General features: G+C 35.6%; 1 long non-coding RNA gene and 1 other non-coding gene across 2 annotated transcripts in view; one reads left to right on the top strand and one right to left on the bottom strand.

Moving 5' to 3' along the window:
- Positions 1-2414: 2414 nt before the first annotated feature.
- Positions 2415-23244, top strand: part of LOC124075786 (uncharacterized) — a 37172-nt gene continuing 16342 nt past the window's right edge. The window contains exons 1-2 of the long non-coding RNA XR_006846166.2: positions 2415-2646; positions 9531-9752. This is a non-coding gene — a long non-coding RNA (uncharacterized LOC124075786). The remainder of the gene's footprint in view (positions 2647-9530; positions 9753-23244) is intronic.
- On the bottom strand, positions 11704-11804 carry LOC124075797 (small nucleolar RNA U13). Its single transcript, XR_006846172.1, has one exon. It is a non-coding gene; the product is annotated as a small nucleolar RNA U13 (small nucleolar RNA).

Raw genomic sequence — 23244 nt, 5'->3', positions numbered from 1 at the left:
TATAACCAAGAGGAGTTTTCAGAAATGAATAATTTTCATTACACTCTTAAAAAGAATCTCTATAGTCATGGCCCTTCATAAAGTCTCCAGAGTTCCATTTTTCCTTTACTTGTTCTTCAGAATTTATGACTCATTGAGACTTGTTCTCCATTAATTCAGCCAAAATTAAGCTCCGAGTCAGGGATATGATGATTAACTCAACCAAGTGCTTGCCCTTGAGATCCTGTAGCTGTACACAGGGCCCAACTAGGAGTTAATCTCAAGGTCCTTGTCACTGCTGCTGCTAATAGCAACCATACAGTTGTATACTGGCAATATCGACATGAACTTGGTCCATTGGTCCATTCAGTGTGATGGGTGATAAAAAAAAATCAACTTTTCTTTGCATAGAAGATACTTTATAGAAGTATCATGAAACAGTCCTGTAGAGTTACTGTCATGAAAATAAAATGTATGGGTACTATTGTGACAATCAGCTTTCTGTTGCTGTGACAAAATATGCAAGAAAATCAACTTAAAGGGTGAAAAAGTTTGTTTTGAGGGTTTGCCCCATGGTCACTTGGCCCATGGTTGCTTTGGGCCTGTGGTGGCAAATCATATCATGGCAGAAACACCTGGCAGAAGAATCCTGTTCATTTCTTGATGGCTGAGAAGTAAAGACAGAGACAGAAAGGAACTGGGGTTCAATATCCCTCCCATTCAAGGGAATGCCCCCAATGACCTAAAACTAGGTTCTATATTCAGGGGACACTTCCAAACCATAGCAACTACTAAAACAAACCAGTTCTTCATCAAAACGGTGCTTTTAAGGCTGTTTCTTTTATGCCTTCCGACCTTTATTATTTTTCCACTATTGAGTATCTTGAGGATAAGAAGCTTGTCTAACACTGTTTTTTAAAGATATATTATACTTGGAAAAAGCACAGTGTTTAGAATTTACAACACCTGGGGTCCATCAATGATGAGACGTATAATGTACTAGTGGAAAACATGTCATATATTATCTTCTAGAAGATGAAGATAACAACTGTCCTGGTACACTGTGGATTTTTAAAATTTATATATTATGTTTTTTAAGAAATGAAGTAATGAGAAGATTTTAACTTCAAAGTTCCATGCAGATGGTTTGGGAGGTCCCAGAATTTTATTGTATTTGGTTGTTCTTGCCTGAAGTTTTTCATTTCAGGAAGACAGTAAGTTCTCAATCTTGCTTAAACAAATTTGAGCTGGGTCTCTATCCTTTGCAACAGAAAGAACCTGACATATGCAGTGTTTTTTTTTTTTTTTTTTTTTTTTTAGAATTCAGACACCTGTCTCACTGAAGGCTTGGTCTGAATCAGATGAAATGCCTCGATGCGGCACAATAAAGCTAACTCATAGAATTCCTTCTGGGTTCAGATCCTGGTGCTTGTCCAAGGATTGTCTCTCATAGATACAACTGAACCCTCATAATACTGAACCCTCATAATACCGAGAGTGGAAACTGAAAGCAAAGTTGTAGTCATGTTCCGTGTGCCTGTGTCACACTGAGCCTCAGACTAGAGAAGTGTCAGATCTTCTAACTCCTATAGAACACTGTGGGATCTTTTTATTGGTAGAAAGAGACACCATGTTAATAATTCAAGGTTATTATTTAATGAAATACATGTATACATCAAATAGTAGATGTTAGGAATTCTGGTTAGTTTAGGGGAGCAGAAAAGAAGTCTGTGCAAAATGAAATCAGACTTCCTAGTAGTTGATTAGCAGTTATGACCTTGTTCATGGTCAGCTGAGAAGGAATCATCCACCAGTGATGGATCACTTAAGAAACTAAATACCTTTGCTAGCCAGGTTACTCTTTCAGTGGGCATTAATGATTGACAGTACATGTAGAATGATCCCAGTTATACATTACTCTGTAATTAAAGTTCTCTTTTGAGCTCTCTTGACTCTGTGACTTGACACACATTACTCAACTTTTCCTTGTCTAAATTTTGGTAATAATATCAACAGACTTGATATTTTGAAAGAGCCTAGAGCCTAGATACAAAGTCATTTGGCATTAGCTCTTTTGTTAAATACTTGGAAAAACATACCCACGCAGATACTTAATGAATAACAGCACTTGCCCTGACCTTATTGGTCCCATAGTAAGGCTTTAGGCACTTATATATGTCAAATAACATATACTTTAATCAATCTATTCTTACCAATTTTACTTTCTGTTTTTGGACAGCTTCATCTCTTTCCATGTTACTGAATTAAGAAAACATAAATATTTATAAAGAAAATATAATTTCTTCCACAAAAACTGGTTTCTATGGAGTTAAAGGATAATTATGCATGGATATGTCAGGACTTGCCTACTGTTTTTCATCAGACATGCCTGATTTTTTTATGCCTTGCTTAGTTCCACGATTTATGTAATAGTATTTATTAAGCAGCTACCACCTTAGATAGCTGTATGCTTTATCCTTCTGAGGTCTAAAGTCATATTCACCTGCATGAAGGATGGGCGGGGTTCATCAGAGAGTGGAGCTGTTTTGATCATCTTGCTTTGTTTGAGGAAGTACAGCAGGAGAGGTTAAGAAAGAGCAAAAGCTCTGGAATGCTACTGAGCAGGATCCAGATATAAGCTCTGCTTCATTCTGACTTTGAACCTGGGTAAGTCACTTCAACCCTTTAAGCCTCCATTTCTTCATTTGTAAGGTGAGGATTGATTGAACCTACTTGTTGTAGGATTAAGTAAGTATTAACGTAAACAGATTAGTGGCATGCCTTCTACACATGCCTTCTATCACAAATAACTACCTGGTTATCATGTATGATTCAGAGACAGAGGAAAGAAAACGCAATCAGCCTTTCCACAATATACTAGTCAGGTTTGGTCTCTGAATTAAATCAGTGATCTGCAAACTACAAAACAAATTTGTACGCATGTGTGTGCGGGTGCACATACACACGCTGGTTTCTGAAGGGGAAATTGGACAACGCCTGGAGATTTCTTTGACTATTCCAACTCTTGGTATGGAGAGATCACTGTTGGCATCTAGTGGGTAGAAGTGGTGGGGTGTGTATTTCTGAACATTGTACCCTTTCACAGGCAATCCCTACTTTCCCCACCCCACCCTTCATTGAGGAATTATCTGGTTTAAAAATGTGAGTAGTACTGAGGTTAAGAAACCCTAAAACAAATGGGAAGGAATCCTTATAAGGATGAGTCACAAATAAATCCTAATCAAGAAACCTGTTTATCAACAAATATGTTGCCCTTCTACTCCGAGGTGTAACGTCATTACCTTGCAGCTGTGGATCCGTTTGTAGGTTCCATAGCATTGTCATATACATTAATTGTTTAATTCTGACACAAACCCTAAGAAAGCCAACTGGATTGGAATAATCACTCCACTCCCCCCACCCCCACCCACCTTTTATTTTGCAGTTGAGGAATTAGGCCGAGAGGTTGACTTTCTCACAGAAACACAGATGGTAATTAAACCCAGATGTTCTGAGCCCCAAATACAGTGCTTCTGCCACTCTCACATGCCCAGCACTGCATTTCTTTGTGGAATGTGGGAGACATTTTAGATGTGGTTCCTCCTCTCAGATTCTTCTTCAGTTGTTAAAGATTCACATCCATGAACCTATTTATACCTCTAGGGCAATAAGAGGTACATTCCTCCCCTTCCCCAACATGACAGAAAATTGCAACACAGTTAACCTGAAACCAAAGAATTTTCTTTCTCCTAAACCTCAGAGGTCTCTTTTTTTTTCAACATAAATGTAGTAACTAGTCTGCAAAACAAGGGTGCTACCCTTTCTTTACAATCTGTACTTTTGTAGCATATGCCATCGTGTTCCTTTTTCCCCACCAGTCCTCCTACAGAGCCCAGATGGCGCCTGGCCTGCTCTTGCAAACTTCTGATTGCCTCTGCTTCTTTTGCATGCCCAGCCTTCTCCTGAGCACTTGAGTGTGAGTAACTTGAGGTTTACTGATATGACGTCTAACTTGAGGCCCAGATGTTAAAATATTCTAAAACGCAACCAGTTTAGACATGTTAACTTTGTTCTTCTCAGATCAGAGGCTATCAGCATGTCAGCACCTGCAGATGATTTCAGGAAGTTTTAGAAAGCAGTGATTTTTTAAAAAATTTGGATTTCATGAAATTTAATTTGGAAAAAAAAAAGACAGAAAATGCCTAGTCATTGCATAGCTGCCTGATATCTCTAAAGAACAATGTACCTTCCTCTTTGCACATGCTGTGTTTATGCTGTCAAATTAGTTTGATATTATTTTGACAAATGAATAAAACTGATTCAAGCTGACATTCAGTCACAAAGAAGTTTTAATACCTAAGCTATTAAAAAAGCAGCCCAAACACTAGGTAATAATCCTTTCCACAGAGGAAATAAACAGACTCATGATTAATTTAGTGCATACTTATTTTCAAAAAGTTATCAAAAGACTTTTAGAAAACTTTATTCATCAGGAGTTCATTGATAATCATAGTAAAATTTGCCCTCGAATTTCTTATTCTGAAACATGTAACCAGTATCAGCACACACATTATCCAGTTTTATGTTAGTATATATTTTTTTAACAAATAATATAAAATTCAAGATTACTTGTACCCGAATAGTGAAGTTTTTGTTTGTTTGTTCCTATGTTTATTTTACTTTGAAAAATATACCTAATGAAAATCATTGCAAGTTCAATGGTGCTTCACAGACAGATGACTTGGAAAGATTCAGACCTACGCTGGCTTCTTCCTGCCTAAGGACATGGAGGGAAGTGGAGTGTAAAACAGAATCCTTCTTGATTTATTTTTACTTGGGTGGCTTTGGAAGTTACTCAAAACTTATGTGCTCCATAAAAGACAGAACTGAAAGTAGTACAAGATGCAGCTTAAGCAGAAACTACCAACTAGAAATATTTTCCAGAGTCCACCCCCGCCCTGTGTGGTGGGCTGTTAAGTTACCCTCCAAACTGATCACATAAGTTATGCCAATGCAGGAAGGATGCATTTTTTTTCCCTAAGCATCTTTCTCTATATAATTCCCCTGTTCAAAGCGCTTCATAGATTCTCCTTGCTTTAAAGAATTTAATCCTTAATATGTATACAGAGACCCTTATGGATTAGGTTTCTGACAAGTTCTTTTGCCTTCTCTGACACCAGTCAAACAGGCCAACACGTGCAGGGAACTGCCAGCAGTTGTTTCCTGTGGAGTGACTGCTCTGTCCTAGGACAGGGCTTGGTGTGACTTGCCATTGGTAGAGTTTGAAGAGGGAAGCTGGTGAGGGAGGGACATAGGATAGGTTTGTAGAGATCAACTTTAGAAGCTTCATGTGCCCGTTTAAGGACTCAGAATTGATAGAGTCCCTGAAACTTTACAAACTGATTTTTACAGAATGAATTGCTTTGGAAGTCCTTGTTTTTAAAGTGGTAAAGGAGGCCACTTTCTAACATTAAGCATTTGAGTTGGAAAAAAAAATGGCATACCAACATAAAGAAATCTATAATTTTCCCTTATAACTTCCTTGTGGGCATCAGTTCATTGACCGAATGGTTTATTGAGAGTTTAAGAAGAGACAAGTTTATGACATGAACAAAGACAGCTTTTTACGTCCCCCATGACATATGCAATCCTTTGGTGGACGATTAGGCAAGAAAATGAAAAGAAAATTGTAAATTATACATTAAGAAAGACACAAAAGGTGCTGAAATAGAAATGGAAAAGGAAAATTCTCACTTTTGATAAATGGCAGGCAGAGGTCTGATTGCCGTACTGGTATTTAAACCATGTCCCCAGAGATAAGAAGTAACCAACCATTCCAAAGAGAAAAGATGAGCATTCCAGGAAGAGGGAATGGCTAGAAGAGGGTTAGATAAAATTGCAGAGCTGAGAGGTCAGTGTGGCTGGATTCTATGGGGTGAGGAGGAGAAACGCATGAAATGAAATTGCAAAGGCAAAAGCCGGAACCTTCAGGGAATTGTAAATTCTGCTAAAGATCTTGAATCTTTTTCTCATTTTCTCTTGGAGGACAGGATGCTGTGTATTTACAGCATGGCTACATAGATTTTTTTTTTTTTTCATGAGTTATCTAACACACACACACACACACACAATTCTTTGAGTATAATTCTTAAAAAAATACTTAGATTGAAAATGCTTGTGATAATTTTTCTATGAAAGATATTCTAAAATTGTTACAAATTTAAAAAGAGTCATTTAATTTTTTTGGCTTACTGGGCAAAAAGGGAAAAATATACACCATTTTAAAGTATCTTTTAAGCAAAACATAACATCTTAATCTTCCAGCTGTTCAATAGTTGTTGAGTCTATAAAAGGTTATTTTGACTTGCAGAAAAGAATTTGTGAGAAGGTTTTAGTTAAGCAATCTTAAAATGACATCTCTTTCCTTGGAGCCACCAATCATCCATTTTATCCTTCAGTGTATGTCATGCTCCATGGAGAAAACAATTCAGTTGAGCTGTATCCTAAGTCAGAGAGGTTGATATCACTTACAGGCCAGCTTCTTAGGTAAGGTTTCATTCCCTTTGGTGCAGGAAGATGTTTGTTCTCTTGATGCAGCCTGGAACATTGTGATTTGGACTGTGGCAGGGTGCTAAATACACATTGTAGGTAAAAATGTAGGTCCAAAAAGGGTAACTTGAGAAATAGTGTAAAAGTGTTATTTCCTTAAATATCACTCCACCATTTAGAAACATTGGCTGACTGTTCTATTAACTGAGTTAACACATACAGTGTAATAATTCCAATATTAAATAGTAATTGGAGCAAGACTGAAGGTGTTTTGAAAACCCAAACCCTGTTTGGATAAATTGAGATACTCATTTACTCAAGTCCTGAGTATAAAGTATAAAGAGAAAAAGAACATGGACTCTGGGTGACCACTGAACTGAATAAACATCATCTGCCATCAGGTTTAAAGTTATGTTCGTGTCCAGCTAAATTTACAACCAAGCCATTAAATCAAATGAAAAAAAAAACATTGATGCTCTTTTATTCTGAACTTTCAGAATCCTTTTTATTTCTTTTTCATTCAAAAATGATTTGTCTTGTATACCAACATAACTTTATTTGATTGTCATTCCCTATTAGCCACATTCCTTTTTAACAATGCAGTGAAATTATAATGAAGAGTGGAGTTATTACAAGCTGTCCTGTATGTGAGTTATACAATATGCTGAGTGGGTCCTGATGAAGCCACACTTATCTAATTATAATGAGGCCAACTCCTTGAAGAGCACATGTTTGTGTCTCATATAACTAATTAATGAAGACTGAAATAATTGATGGTGAATGTAACAGAAGGATACCGGGAGATACTGAAGTTTATCTCCTTTTCCACCATTGGTTCTTTATCTATGGTACTAATATTAATTAATTTGTCAAAATAATAGTTTTGCTTTCTATTCAAATGCAATAAACTGTATGAGATTAAAAGAACTTCCAGTAAGTTACAAACGGTGGTTTATTATAGAAAATTGAAATGAATACCAAATAGTCATTTTTCAATTACTTTCTTAAATTTTCAGATCATAGTAGTCTGTTTTCATAAGTCATAAAATGGTATGTGAGTCCAAGCTCAGTTTATTCATTTAAAAAAGACCAAAACTTTAACTTTTTAAAGTTATATCATCTTTTTGAAGCTTTTTCCTTAAACATGACAACTAAGGGCCGCACTGATTGATCCTTCCAGAAGTGAAACAAGCCTCATTTCCATGATTTGAAATCCAAGTAAATTTTTAAAGTTTGCTTCTATAGCAATGCAATGGCACCAGTTGACTGACACCTGTGGAACTGAAGTGAGTAAAGGGATTTTTAATAAAATTGAGTAGGGGAGAAAGATAAAAATAAGAAAAATATTATAAGACAGGAAGAGTTTCATGAGTGATGAGCCTACCTATAGTAAATAGGAAAGCTGAGCTGGCTGAGAAGAAAGAGGGAAAGGTGACCCCATAATCACAAAGAAGTTTTATAAGAAAGATATTACAGTGTGCTTTGAAAGCAATGAGAGATCAGTAACAAGGAACACCAGTCCCCAGGTTTCACGGGTCAGGTGTTCTGGGTGAAATGAGCCTTTTCTCCTTCACATTTAACATCTTTTCTTTCTTAGTTTTGTTTCTTGATATTATAACCACATCTCCCTTCCCCAGTCCCACATAGAACAATTAGAATTAACAAATAACAGCTAATTGAAAACATAGAAGTTTTGGGTAAAGATTCCATCCTTGCACTAAACAGTCCAAGTATCTTTCCTCAAATTGTTTTGCATAATGTCAAGTTAAGTATAATTTATATTTTAAATTATTATATTAACTTGGGTTTTCCAGATTTGTGCCTAATGCTTTAGAAAAATCTCATTGAATTTATGAGGATACACATTCCAAACATGTCTCCATGTTCCCTTTCTGGTAGGGTACATTTTTCTCATTTTGAGCTACCATGTGTTTTTCACTTGGAGGAAAATGAAATGTGCTATAGACGACATCAATCTTTTTAGTCTTTTGTCTCTTTTTTTGATGGTTGAAGAGAGAGCTATATGAGTTTCTCTGTCTTTTACTTTCAGTACAGATAATGCATCGGCTTTTCTGAAGGGTCTGACTTCCACTTTTCATGAATACTTGAGAATAGAAGTTAAGGTTTTACATCAGTTCTTTATTGAGATTTGTGGGGCTGTATCAATACCTGCTTTGTTGGAAGGGAGGGATAAATTCATCTACTAAACTCTTATCAGAGTGGCTATGGCTATGGGGAAGACAATTGCTACTGAATACTCAATGTTTAAACAGAAACACTTTAACCAATGTTAGGTATAAATTTAAAAGTTTGAACACTATATAATTCTTATAGAGAAACTAATTTGTAAATAGTGCATTTTTAACTTAAATTTTCAGTTTTTTAATAGAAGAATGTGATAGAAAAGTTGCAAAGTTACAAGGTGTTTTGAATTTATTTTCCTTATTAACAAAATAAAAATAAAAACAAAGAACAGCAGTAAAAACTTTACCTTACTACTTAGTTCAAAATCTGAGACTTAGATAACAAGCTTCATGAAGAACTTTCAATTCTTTGTTGCTCACAAATGAACCTCAATATAATTACATGGGCAATTAAAAAATTTACACATTCATGCTAAGTGTGAATTACATGATTTCTAGAACTAAGCAAAATGAACACAAGTTACAGTGTACAATGTCATGGTGAGTAAATGGCCTGTTAATTTTTTTTTCCCAGATCAGTTTACATAGTGTAACTATACCTTTATTTTATCTACCTTTAAACTCAACTCACCCAACGGTAAAGGATCTGAACTAGTAATACAGTCTAGATAACAGATAAGATGGGATCACGTGGGACAAATGGAGTCTTTGTTCTCTTTTTTTTTTTTAAAAAAAAAACACCTTTGAGACAGGCACTGGCACTCAAAGACATTTTGCTCATCACAAGCCTAACGCAGAGTTTATAGCCCATTGATGACAAAAATAAATTCTTTCAAACAGAAATATTTTCTCTTATAGGATAAAGACAATTTTATTTGTGGACAGAGTGCCCATGGAGGGATCTTATAATCACATCAACCAATTTCAGATTCATCAAACACATACAATATCTAAGTCTAATTAATGGAAGATGGGACGACATGAACATCTGTTACAGTGACATGATAAGAAGATGATGCTTTGTGCCTTCAGTCCAGGTGCTTTACAAGCATTAAGCTTCTCAGTACCTTTGTGATCTAGGTAAGCAATTCTCTGTGTTCTGCCTTCCCTTTGTATCTAAGACGGCTGCTGATTATTTTTGAATGTGTGATGATAACTATGAATTTAAAATGTCTAATTAAGTTTTCTCATTAGGGACCATATCTAGTTCTGTGTTTTACATGCTATCTTAATGAGGACGAGGACCACATGTCTTCATAATATTGCTTCTATTCTATCTGTTAATGTGACCTCATCCACAAAGCAAATGCTCAGAGGTGGCTTTCTTAGTATGAACATGCATGAGGATGGCTTCAGTGTCCTCTTCTGACCTGCTGAAAGTGGGGGTGGGGGGTGAGGGATTTCAACATAATAGGTCAAACCAGGTGGCTTTGCCTGTTTTTATGGCTGCCTGTCACTGGAGTTAACAGTCAGGGAGGAGCTGGTGAGGACCAATGGATATGCAGACAGAGTAGCTATTAATCTATATATATAGGATTGTCAGCTATATGAGGAGAAAATATTGCAGGGCAGCAAAAGGATGCTTTGTTTGGATGTATAAATAGCCAGTAAGGCTTTTAACTCAAAGGGAAGATAGAATATGCAGTCTGTATAATTTTATGTGGTATTGTGGAACTCACAGAAACACTGAGACTAAGTGGACAACAGGCATCAGGTAAAACATCTGAGTGACTACATATTCTGCAGCCTGATTGAGTTGACCTAATATTTCTATTTCTTATTCATATAGTACATTCTTAGCTAAATTAAAATTTAATTTCAATAGAACATTTGTTGCTATTCCCTGTGATACCACTGCAAAAATGACTGCTGCTGAATGATACTTTTATGCTGCCTTTTTGACTTTTAGAGAGGCAGGGCACACAGAAAGTAGGAGAAAAATATCAATTCTCTTTTCTCTGTAAAACTGATATTTGATACAATTTTTAGTGTGTTTCTTAATATATCCAATGTTTTTGGTCACATAATTCACTTATTTTAGAATTTGGTATCAAAAAGTGGTTTTCTCAAGGTCTTCATACAAAAACTGTGCCTCCTATCATAGTTACTTTGTTGCCTTGACTCTCAGGAAGTTCAAAGATAAATTATGATGATACAGTCTTTATATAATGAAGTAATTTGCTCTTCTATTTATATAAAAGCAGTAAAATCAGGCAGAATTATACTTGGGTCATGTTAACTGTTGTGTTCATGGACATAGACTTATTGACTATATAACTCTTAGGCTAGTAAGGCTTAGAATGTCTGTTGGTTCTAGGAAATTGACAATTTTTTGGCACCAGTGTTATTAACCTCTATTTAGAGAAAAATGTAATGAAAATTGGAATTATGGTCCCCTTGTTCACTATTAGCAGGTAGCACAGAATGCTCTGAAGCAAAGAAACTTGGATTCAGTTAGACTGACATGAATTTGAATCATAGCTCTTCTACTTCTTATCTGTTTGATTTGGGGCATATTGCTAGCATTCTTGAATTTCAGTATTCTGTCTGTGAAATGTGTAGTGCTTTTAAAATGGTGCCTAGCACAAAATGTAAGCATTCCGTAAACATTGACTACTATTGCTAATGATAATTATTCATAAAAACTTAAACTAGATAAAATTGTTCAAAATTTGAAAGCAGGTGTTTCTAAATGATTTTGTATCATGCAAAAGAAATATTTTAAAGATCATTTCTTATTGGTGTATTATCACTGCACGTAATAGTGGGCTTTGTTGTTATGTATTCATACATACACATAACATAATGCAAAATAGATATTAATGAACTAATGTACATTTTATCTTTGGATAAAATGTTTTACAAACATTCCTCTATGTGCATTAAAATTATAAAAAAAGTCTTAATAGCTTTTATTGTCCAACATGAAAGTCTAAAATATGCATAAGATTTCACTCAAAATATAATTACATTTTTATTTAAGAATGCTTAAACTGTGATCAGTGTTTTCATAGGATTAAATTTTTTTTCATGTCAGACAGGTTATGTGCTGATGTTGTAACAAGTTTAGAGGGAGGCACATCACACACAGTAGCGTGAACACCCAATCATCACGCTTATGAACTGAAGGGTCAGGATGATATCTTAATAATCAAAATTGGTCAGAGTCAAATGATTAATGAGTTATGATTAAATAATTTCCTAAGGTGCTATAGTTCTAAATATCCAGAAATTATAGCACTAATTTTTATAGTCTACATGTCTATGGGTAGGACTATGTATCAGTTCACAAATACATTGTCTTCTAAAATTTCGCTTATAAGTCACATTTAATTTCTTAAAACTCAAAATGAATTTTCTTACAACAAATATAAATGCTGCCTTGTTTTTCTTTATCCCCTTTTCCAAAGCCAATTTAATCCATAATAATAAAGCTGAAGTTTTGTGTTTTCAAGAGAATATAGAAAACAATGCTCTTGCAACACTTCTTTTATTCTAAAGCTAATAAAATATACTTAAGCATACAGAATATTTGTTAAGTATTTTAATTAAATATTTTCCCAATATGCAACCTATAATCAGGAAATATTGAAAAAGGAATAATTATAAAATTTATTTTGAATGAGTTTAATTATATGTGGGCAAGGAGGCCAGAGTGAACTTCAGGGCAGATCTCAGTGGAGTTTTCTGGGTCCTTTCTATGATTATGGAGGTTCAATTCAATAAATACAATTTTCAACGGAACCTTCCTCATTGAGACTTTTTGCTGAATATTGCAGTGAACACAAAACTGAATAAAAGACCATCTCTGTGGGGCTAGGCAGATAGCTCCAAGCACTCTCTACCATTGAGCTATCCCCTAGCCCCACAGAGGTCTTCTTTGCTGGCTCATATTCCCTAAAGGCCTCTCTCTTCATTAGTCAGTACAAAGAGAATCTGAGAGAAACCTAGTTTATTAGGCACTCAACTCAGTTCTTAGGTAATGTCCATGTGCTTCTCAGATTCCACTTTTGGGAATGGGGAGAGTGATTAATTCTCACAACAATGAGCTGGTCTGGGTTTGAATCCAAGCACGGCCACTCCTATCATATGTCCCCTTAATCTTTCTAAACTTCAGTTTCTTCATATGTCACAAGGAATAGCAATAGCTCACAGGATTGTGATGAGAAATAAATGAAATAATGGATATAGAGCACTTCTCATGGTGCTCAGCACTTGGTAATTGCTCAATAAATTACATCTGTGATTATTATTAGTTTTAAAGATATCATGGTACAGGTGCTAAGAGTGATCCTTGAGGGTCAGGCAGATGATGAACTGTCATGTCATATAGCTAATTCAGACTCCAAATGCCCAGCATATAGGAACAGGTGGGACGATGGACTTGAAATTACCATAGTGGAGGAGGTGAGAAGGTGAGAAGGCAAGAGGAAGTTCTGATGGCCAGGAGGGAAACTCTTGGCCAAGGCTTTGTCTTGTGAATTGTGTACTTCTAATTTGGACACTAAACGTAAGACAAAAATACACCCTGACTATTGTTTGTCAAAGATAATTTTTTTTTAACATTATGCAAAGATCAAATTTGAAATTTGGGCAAAGTGGAATTTCAGATCTTTTCACTCAGTGGAAACAATTATGAAAATTCAATGCAGAAATAATGGAATGTAACAGCATGTGAAAGCAAAATTTCAACTTATTTCTTGGAATTTATGGGCAGAAGTGAGAATCCCCTAAACAATAGCACATGTTAACATGGCTATAATCGATTTTTTTGAAAAATAGAAAGGGTCCCTTGAGACTCATTTATTTGAATTATATTCTGCTTTGCTAGGAATTCTCAGAACTGGGCTGATTAAGTCCATAATATGTTTACGCCTATGATTGAAGCTCATAGGTTTTGGTGCTATTCAGCCACTATTTTTAGCCAAAACCAAATGGTGGGTCTGATATTTGATATAAGATTTTCAAGACAGGGGAGAGAAGTTAAGTAATTTCCATTAGTGAATTAATGTTTTTTTTTTTTTTTTTGCTAAGTATAAAGGGACCTTCATGAAAATATATCTCCAGAAACATGGATCCTCAAAATGAAGGGCTGTCACCATGGAATTTCCATTGCCTAGTGGACCTGTATAAAAGTAGCCCAAGAAGGAGGCCAGTCATTTTCCTTTTTGCTTTTGATCCACTCCAAAAATTACTGGAAAGATTAAATAATATGCAGTCAAGTTCATTGTGTTGGCAAAGGCAAGATTTTATTGATCATCTGATACAGACATGTACTAAATAATTTAAAGATCTTTCTCATATCATCTATTTATTTTTGACAAAATTAAATTAATACAGAAGCAATATTATCATTATTTAAGGAGATCAATTCTAAAACATTTTTGGTATAAAAGCTGATGCAAATATGCTCTGGGTAGTACATCTTGAACTTATAATGACCTTTGTCCTACAGAAAACAGCAATGCCTAATCTATTCTTGGATTTTTTATTATGCAGTAGACAGGACAATGTTAGTATAAAACACATTGTTAAAACTGGACAGAAACAGTCTGAATAAACTGTTGTAAACCTTCAATAAAATGAAGAGGTAACAATTTCTACAAAAGGATTGCTCCATTCTGGGCCAAAATTATAGTTCTGCAAGGGTATAAGAAGTTCACCAGATGGGAGGCCACTTGAATTTGCAACCATATATATCTTTTTTCTTCTGAAAGAAAGAGGCATTTGTTTCCTGACATGTTATCAGGAAAATTGTTCATTTTTATTCTTCATCTGTCACTCAAAGTTGTCACTACATTTAGTGGCTATTTATTCTGCACATCATTTCTACCTCTAATAGTGCTGTCAGCCTGTCTGGTATTCATATGCCAGCAACACATTTCTTTATACTTCAAACACAACTTCTGGAAAACTTCCTCCTTCTGTTATAAATCCCAACTGAGTCATTGCAAAAAGTTCTAGTCTGCTCTCCCTTGTCTCTCTTCCTCATTTTTAATCAAAATGGGAACTAGTGATATTTTCCTTGATGAGCAGGGCCTTGTTTTCAATTTTTCCTTGAGTTGGAGTGTTTGATTCAAGTTTATCTCTCCATGCATTTCCACAGAGCCTTCTTTGTAAAATGACACCAATTCAAATTTGAGTGGTGGGAATAAAGAGGTAAATTGATCTGTAACTCTTATATCATAAATATTTCAATGAACTGAGCTCAATAGGAAGTATTGAGAAATAGTGAAATCAATTGTTATTACTCATTTTTTTTTCATATTTGTCTCAGAGCTCAGAAGCTAATGTCCACAATGAAGTCTGAATAACAAACTGGGAATTCCATCTAATGCATGATTTAATGAAAAGATTTTTCAAAGTAAGACAAAACAAAAACCCCAAATCAAACCAAACCCAAACAAAAACCTGAATACTCTAGTTCTTTCTTTACCAGTAATGTACTGCACAACTGTAAATAGGCTATTTAGGCTCTCTGGTCCAGTAATTCTTTTGGCAATAAAATGAAAACCAAAGTTATTATATACAGCAAAATTATTTACTCAGATTATTCTAGAAAAAATTGTATTATGCTTTCTCAGTTTAAAAGCAATTAATACTGGGAAAAGATAAAGATGAAAACAGAATTGTTTGAAGCAATATTATCAATAATATTCTGAAATGAATTATCTAAGTGATCTTAAAAGAAAAAATTCCAGATGGTTTCAGAATTCCAAAAGGCATTTTAGTGTTGGATCTTATCTCGTTGGGATAGAAAGGTTTCATCATATACTATGGTTCAAAATATTTTCTAGTTTATGGTTGGTGAATATAGTCATAGAGAAGTCAGTAGGGCCAAAGAAGCTAAAAATCTATCTATAGAAAGAAATAATCTCCCAAAGAATTGTATTCCTCCTCACATAAGTGATGATTGAATTATACGATACTGGAAAGATGGGTGAGAAGACTTAGGATCCAAATCCTCCTCCTTTTACTAAAAAGTCCCCCTCAGGGTCAATTCTCTACATGTAAAATGAAAGGATTAGGCCAGATGATCTCTAAACTCTTCTCCAACTCAAATGTCTTATCAGTTTGTAAACTAATTAATATTGCATACAAACATGAGAAAGTTTAAAATATATAATTCAAAAAAGTTGAGACAAACATTTTGAATGGAGAGAAGGCACAGGTTGTAGCACTATGCATTTAGCTAAAAAAGACAAGATATGCAAATGGTACCACTCTGAATCTTAAAAATGAAATCTGTATCCTGTGCATTGGATGATACACTAACACCTGAAAATATGAAGCAATGCTAGTAATTTGACCTTAGGAAAACTCCGTTCTTTCTGAACCAGTTTCTCCCCCTTGGCAATACTGACATTTTGGGATGGCTATTTCTCTGTTGTGGGGGGCTCTGCTGTATATTTCTTGATGTTTACCAGTTTCCCCTGACTGTATCCACTAGATGCCAGCATCAGCCCTGCTCCCCAAGTTGTGACAACTAAAAATGTCACCAGACATTTGTCTCCAGTTGAGGGTCACTTCTTTAAAATGAAATAGTGTTCTCTGGCTTCCTGTCTTAACCTATGCCAAAGGTACCAGAGTTGTGATACTCAGATGTGTTTGAAACAGGTACCCAGAGCCCTCTGTGTCATTTAGATTTTAAATGTTCTCTCTCTCTCTCTCTCTCTCTCTCTCTCTCTCTCTCTCTCTCTCTCTCACAAACACACACACACAAACAAACAAAAAAATTTGGATTAGAATGTGAGGTAATAGATGTTCATTAGCTTGATTTAATCACTTCACAATGTATATACATTTCAAAAATTGTACTCATAAACATGGAATTTTCATTTATCAATTAAAATTAAGTAAATGAAAATTTAAGGAAAGACTATGAGGAGATCTTGAGGAGTCCCAAGGTTCAGCCCAAGGGCTTAGCTGAAATTTTGTACATGAGCAGCAAGAAGTCCCATCTTGAGAGAGACAGTAAAGTGGAACGGAAACTATATGGAAATAATACCTGCTATAATAAGAGCTTTGAATGATATTGAAGATTATTCAAAATGCCATTTTTCTCCTGGGGTGGGGGTCAAGGTTATGATTTTACAGTTTTTCCTATTCACTCCCATCAAGAGACCAGTATGAAAACTTAAAAGTCTGGCCAGTTGAACACCCAACAATTTCAGAGATGCCAAGTTACTCTGTGACTAAACTCTCAGGTTGTGCAGCAGCTACATCACTGTAGGATGTTGACAATCTACCTTCCCTGCCAAATGACTACCAAAGAGAGCAATGCCAGAATTATCCAGTGCAAGAAACCATATAGGAACCTGGACAGGGCATGGATATTAGAGTCCTACAAGTTTTAGGTTTGAATCCTGACTCCATCATGTACTATTTATGAGATCCTGAGATTTCTCATCTGCAAAATGGGAATAAGTTGCCTTGGAAGGAATAAATGATAGGCTGGATATATTAGGAAAAATCAAATATACAATATTTGTTAAGTTCTTAGTAGAATATCTGGAATTTAGTAAGGACTCAATAAATATAAACAACATTGCTCATTAAGGAACAATGTAGAGACTTCTCTTTTAGAGTTTTAAATATATATGTATGTAATCCCCTTTCATATATAAGCATGTGCTATGAGTGTACAAATGGATACTTTTTTAAAAAATAAAATGATACAATATGAGGAGGAAAGTTTTTGCTATGCCTAGAGAATAGAAAGAAGTCAACAGTGCGTTTTGATGTGAATAAAAGATCAGAGAAAGAATGTGAAGGTTCTAGGTTCCTGGAAAGGGTCATGGAGAGATGAATTCAAGGCAAAGCATGTGCATTTCTTGTGGGCCTGTGCCATAATGCAGAGTTCTGTGCTGTCCAGTCCCTTGGGAGGGGGTGGCATTTCTTGATAAGGGCTCTCTGAATTTGGATATCCCTGGGGGCTCTGGCTTCTCTATATTGTTTCCTTTTCTTCCTTGACTTCAAGGGAAATAGGAAGGAGGATCTTGAGCAATTCAAACTCATCCTGCTGATTCCAACCCCAGAAAGACAGCAAAGATATCTGTCTGTCTGTCTGCCTATCTATCTATCTTGTTTCAGTGTCATTCTCTCCCCACAGCCTTCTTATAGGAAGAGGTGGATACTCAAACAGTACTTTCAACCCCCAAACAGAGGATCCTATGAACATATGTAGTTTAACCCAAGGCTATTCATCAAAATGGAGTCTGACCTATGAGACTGCGAGTGTCTAGGAGAGGAGAACCCAAATTTGAAGGTCAGACAAATTCCTGTGTTTTAGGGGGTTGGATGGGGTAACTAGTTAATCAAACCCAATGTGATCATCTTAACTTCTTGGTTCTTCAACCAAGATGTCAGTCTGTGGATCTTGGTTTATTAGGAGGCACAATGTCTTCCATCAGAGGCAGGTCTAGCTGCTGTTTTAAGACACTCTTTGTCTTGGAAATTCTGCAGTGACCCCTGGTTTCCCTGGGTGTTGGCATCTTTTTTTGCCTTTGTGTCCTTGACTCATATCCTGTCCTGATTTTTGTGGTTTCTTTGACTTATTTATTTATTTTTTTTGTAGCAGGGGTGAGCCCAGGGGTGCTTAACCACTGAGATACCTCCCCAACCCTTTTTATATATTTTATTTAGAGACAGGGTCTTTCTGAGTTGCTTAGGGTCTTGCTAAGTTGCTGAAGCTGGCTTTGAACTCACAATCCTCCTGCCTCACCTCTTGAGCCTCTGGGATTACAGGCATGTGTGACTGCACCTGGCTCTTTGATTTTTTCCCCCTTCATATCCTTTTATCTGCTTTTTTTTACTTCTGCTTTGGGGTTTCTGTTCAATGTGTTCCTATAATTCGGTTTCATCTTCTTCAGTTCATTTTCTGCCAAGTTTATACTTCTTCATTTCATAATCCACTGTTGGTAAAGGTTCAGTGGAACAAGAGAGAGTCTGTGAGACATCAGCAGGGACTGTCCAGTGTTCTACAAAAGGGGATAAGAGAGATGAGCATCCTATATTGAATGCATTCTTCTAAACGTCCTTATACTGTTATAACTTAGCCAGATGCATGAACTAGCAGTGTATGTCAGCTCACTGGGGGCAGACCTTGTGATGAAGGAAACACTGGAAAGGAAGAAAAGCTCAATTAGATAGAATTATATGGTTCTGAATGGAAGAAATCTTTCCTTCAGTCCTCCTCATCTCCGTTTACCTCCTCACTCTCAGGATAATACCAGAGTTCGCAGGCGCTCAACCTGCACATGGGATGGGCTCTTCATCTGTTTTTTTTTTTTTTTTTTTTTTTTTACCCAGAGGTCATTCTGCCATTTGATGTTTACTAAATATGGCATCTTGTTATCACAGAGGATACTTTCCAGAGACCAAGTGTGACAGCAAAAGCCAATTCTGGTCTCGGTTCACCCGTGCTTTGGAAAGAACACATCCTTTTAACGGTTTACTTCTATCTATTCCTGGTTTAAGTAAATGTTCTCTGACTTCCTTAAGATGTTTTTGGCTTAGAAATGCAATTACATAGATATATTTCGTGATCGCATATTAAAGACAATATAATTTCATGTTGGCTTTCTGTTCTGAGTTGTTCTCCTTTATCTCTTTCTCCTCAGTGTCTAGTAGGTCAGGTTCATGTCATGCTGGCTAAAATCTTATTTCTAAATGAAATACATCATTCTCACTACCTAAAATTCTGCTTAAAATGAAAAACTTGGATTGATTTTAAGGACTAATACCAGGCAAGTTGTTAAATTCAGAGCGTATCTTATGGGTAACTGACAGCCATTAAGTCAGGATTTCAAAAACTGTCTAATAGCATGGGAAATGCTTAATATGAAATAAAAAAAAGCAAGATGCAAAGCCATATAGATAATATAATTCCAAGTAGTGAAAAAATAAAAAGAAAAAAGAAAACATATGAAAAGTATTGGAAGGAAAGCAGCAAATGTTATGAATTTATATCTGGTATAATTTTATTGCTGGTTTTAAATATTTTCCTTTGTGTGGTTCTATGCTTTCCAATTTTTCTTTTAGAAATGTATATTACATCATAATAAAAATTATAATTTTTTTTTGCTTAAACAGACCTCACTTATGATATATTTTCAAGTTACTTCTAGTTACAATTTCTCCAGAAACTTCTTCTCTTTACATTTATTGCCTTTTATATCTTTTATATACTAGGCATTTATATCTGGACAGCTCTCATCAGTAATGTATTTAATACTTCCTTGTTACTTATGTGTACAATTTTGTGTTTTTGTAATAAATAATACTGCATATAGTGCTGCTTGGTATATGGTAAGCGGAAGTGTTATTATTATTATTATTTTTAATCTTGGTGACCTAGAAGCAGAACTTCTAGCAAGGGGCAGCCTTCACCATAAGCTGGTAGCCAGACATCAAATTTAAATACAGTGTGGAAAGGGAAGGAGTGGCTTTGGAATACTTCATGTGAGCACGTTCACATTCTCTCTATAACCCACCTGAGAGGAAGACATTAAACCCTTTTCTGAGATGAAGAAATGAGGGCTCAGTGAGGCCATAGGACTTTCCATAGGGCACATAGCCAGTAAGTACTACCTCCTTTTTCTTCCCCACCTACCCCTTTACTTTAATTGGTTGTAAACAAATTAACCTGGCAATATGCATACACTCTGAGAGAAATCACACAACTGAAAATTTGTTTGAAAATGCATGATTGAACTGTGGGTGCTTGTGCATTTTAGAATATTTACTAATTCAAATCACAGTGACATTTTGTCTATGTTGTATGTAGGTTCCTTGCTTTATGTGCATGACTGTTTTTATTTCTTATTAACTCACTACTGTTACCAGTACACAGTGGCTTCCATCCAGATTCTCAGTAAGTGTGCTTATGTATCTATCAAATCTCACGATTTTATATTACTTGAATACTACTGCTTTGGATGCAGAGATGGCTTGGTGCATTTCATTATGTTAGCATTATATGTAGATTGATAAGTGCTAATGAGAAAACAAAGATATCTAGACAAAACAACTAATGTGGGAGCTATAGCCATAATCTCATGTGCATCTTTATAAAATTGAAAAAATAAATTGGCCTATTTTTCAGTTAATTTTCAGTAAGAAGGTTGGAAGATGAAGGTATTATTAATGATACCGATATCAATACTTCCTAGTAGAGGACTCTCTTAAGTTAGTGATATTTTCTGAAGTGTTAAGATTATAGTAATACTCATTGAGTTCCATGTATATTGCTCAAATAAAGACACTTTGGTAAGGCCAACAAGGAAAGCTATACTATTTAAATCACCCGTGACAAGTATACATGATAGTTATTAAATTCCAAGTGTATTGTTGGAAGAGAATTTTGATAAGTAACAAAATGATTATAATTGAAACACCACCAACAAACTCCTGGGTATGCTTTCCATATACCTCTAATTATGTCCCTGGTGTTCTGTTGGTTATTACATGGAATACAAACATGAAAAAGATCACAGTTCCTAGTGTCAAGGATCTTAGTCTGGTAAGTTATTTGTGTAACAACAAGGAAGCAAATAAACCAAATGAAAATGGGGAAAGGAGATGGTACCACGTGCTCTGAGTATAGAATGAGTCACTCTAAGGATATCAAGGAGTCCTGTCAAGTCCCCCAGAGGCAAAAAATCCGGCTAGATGGTGGTGAAAGTGGTTTTCCTAACATTTCACTGCCCTTTCAAAATGACGTGTACCGTTTAAAAGCAATGAGCCCTGTAGTTCGGATCCAGGCCAGTGTTGTATGCAAATAGAAATTCTAGAATATCTCAAGTAATTTACTTGTATTTCTCAAATATCACAAAGGGGATACATAGCTCGCAGGAAATTTTCTCAAAAATTCCCCTTTTCTCTTTCCCATGAGCTGCCTTCACACCCCACAGCTGTCCTCACTCCTCGCCTCTTCCTGAGCCATTTCTTCAGCCCCCAGTTTGGCCTGTTCATCCTTTCCTCTCCCCATCCTGTCCTGCTCTGCACCATAGTTGGCTTGCTATGCTTTGTTAAGCTCCTCTCCTCTTCCTTTTTGCAAGTGCTGGTTTTCTCTGTGGGTTCTCTGACGGATCTCCTCTACTCCTAATGTTAAAAGCATTTCTTTCTTTTGACATATTTTTTTTTCTTCTCAGAAGACAGAGGAGGGGAAGATTCTGTATGAAGCTAGAACCATCTTTAGCAAGTTGGAAAGACTCCTAAATGAGTAGTTTTTGTGTTTTTAGAGATATGAGAATCTTTTTTAAAAATCTACAAAATCTGAGGTCCTGATCATTTTTCCTTTAATCTTTTTGCTATGTAATTCTTTGGTGTGCAAAAGCAAAAACTTATACATTTTTGCATGTCTGTTGTTTTACACTTCACTGTAGCTGTGATTCACTCAGCAAATAACCTTCAACTCTAAAAGTGCAGGTCATGATCATATATATTTAGGAAGTCATTCAAATGGAAGATTAAAAGACAAGAATTCCTATTGTAAATTTCCTCTTTCCTTAATCCATTCTATTATTGTCAAGTATTGTAAGTTTTGGTACTTTGGGTTTTCACGGTCTCATATGGAAAAAAGTGTTTTTTTTCATATTAATATTTATGACCTGGTATAAATGTTGTGACACAATCAATAACCACCATGAAAGAAATTATTTACCAAGACATAATATTTCTCAAATTGCTCCACTGAGTTAATAGCTATGACCATCAACACATGTATTATAGGAATGAATCTGATCAAGTGTGTTTCTGGATTCTGAGCTGAGAGAGAAAGTTTTGACTTGCTAAGTTGCTCTGATTCTATGCTGTATAAATGGTTACACATATGATTACATACACAGAAATAAATGTAGCTTAATGAGGACATGGAATATTGAATAAAAATTAACGAATATGTAAAAGTCTCATCCACCTTCTTTTCCACCAAATTCATCTCCAAACCAGAAATGCTAATAAGCTGAATGCTAGTAGATGTGAGCTTTCCCTACTAATGAAATGCTAATGAACTGACAGCTCAACCAAACCCCAGCACACAGTAGTTTCTCAAATTTTCATTGAATGAAAAAATGAAACCCTCAAATCAGAGCACAGAATGATGCAAAGTAGGAAGGACCTCAGGGTGTCCCGTTCATTTATAAACTGCGTATCTGGTCCCTGCATAATCACAGAGCGGCTGAAGATGATTCATCTGAAAGACCTATTTAAGGAAGGAAGTGAAAGTCATAGGCTAAAAAATGACCCATAATCAGGTGCTGACAGTTGTGTGTTGAAAGATTCTATGTAAAGCCAAACTTTCCAACCACAAAAAGGGACCTGTTTTGTTCAACATTTTGGAGTGAAGAAATTAAGGGGAAAGCTGAGCTAACATGAAAGGCTTAGAAACAGTTTTAACTTTCATGCTTGACACAGAAAAATAAAAGGAATCTACTGAATAGATTAAACAAATAAATGTCCAATCATGCATTTAATTTGAATTCCCATGAAAATTTGCAGAATTTCTAAGAAGATGCCAAAGTTTATTTTTGATACAAGATAGGCCATGTCATCTGCCAAAAACTGAACA

Source organism: Marmota monax, unplaced genomic scaffold (assembly GCF_021218885.2).
Source record: "Marmota monax isolate L192 unplaced genomic scaffold, Marmota_monax_Labrador192_F-V1.1 WCK01_AAM20220418_F8-fsc00036, whole genome shotgun sequence".
Lineage (NCBI taxonomy): Eukaryota > Metazoa > Chordata > Mammalia > Rodentia > Sciuridae > Marmota > Marmota monax.
Note: the sequence above shows the minus strand (reverse complement) of the source record. Positions and strands in the feature narration are given on the sequence as shown.